We start from the raw sequence: 1,075 nt of genomic DNA on the forward strand, positions 1-1,075 counted from the left end.
GACGGTGGACTATATTTTTTTGATAATTTATTGCCATAAGATTAGTTTCAAATGATGTATCACTAATCCTATATGGTGTAAATATGTGAGAGGTTTTAGAAAACTCGACATAAATCACTGGCATGCCTCTCCCTTCCCGACATGCTCCCAGGTATAATATGATCCATGGCTGGGTTGGATTGCTTTTACAAACTATGATTCAGAGAGTCTTTGACTCATTTATACGATCAATTAGAAGGATTTAATGCTCCAGAAAAACACACAGACATGCTTGGGGGAAAGCTGAGGATTGGAAACATATATACCAAGATATTAACAGTAATTATCTCTGGATGGTACAGTTATAGGTAATTAATTTTGAGATTCTTCTTTATTAGCTTCTTAGGGGACTGATTTTTTTCTGAAGCTGGCCTGCATTAATCCTGTTATAAGAAACACAACTTTTCCAGAAGAGATTTTGGAAGAAAAAAAAAAAAGAAACATAACTCGCTGGGCACAGTGGCTCATGTCTGTAATCCTAGCACTTTGGGAAGCTGAAGCAGGAGGAGCTTGAGGCGAGGAGTTTGAGACCACCCTGAGCAACACAATGAGACCCCGTCTCTACAAAAAATAGATTAGCTGGGTGTGGTGGTGGTGTGCACCTGTAGTCCTAGTTCTAGTTACTCAGAAGGCTGCGGTGAGAGCATCACTTGAGCCCAGGAGTTTGAGGTTGCAGTGAGCTATGATCACGCCACTGCACTCTAACCCCAGGCAACAGAGTGAGACCCTATCTCAAAAAACAAATAAACAAAAACACCCCACAACAAACAAATAAAAACAAAACACATCTTAATGGAGTCTCAATTGAAAAACTGATTAACGAGAAAAACAAGACCAGAACTATAGAGGAATAAGCATATTCTAAAGTAAAGTTTCACTGGATATGTCAGTGGTAGAAAGAATAACTGTCTCTCAAAGAAGTCTATATCCTAATTATGGAACCTGGGAATGTTACACTACATGGCAAGAGAATTGTTATAAGCTAAACCTTAAAATTAGGGAGATTATCCTTAATTAACCCAGTGGGACTAATATA

General features: G+C 38.5%; 1 protein-coding gene across 1 annotated transcript in view; it reads right to left on the reverse strand.

The window, feature by feature from the left end:
• ZNF331 (zinc finger protein 331) overlaps positions 1–1,075 on the reverse strand; it is a 51,830-nt gene that overhangs the window by 22,833 nt on the left and 27,922 nt on the right. The window lies entirely within an intron of this gene.

This window comes from Propithecus coquereli, unplaced genomic scaffold, assembly GCF_000956105.1.
Source record: "Propithecus coquereli isolate 6110/MARCELLA unplaced genomic scaffold, Pcoq_1.0 Scaffold196, whole genome shotgun sequence".
Classification (NCBI taxonomy): Eukaryota; Metazoa; Chordata; class Mammalia; order Primates; family Indriidae; genus Propithecus; species Propithecus coquereli.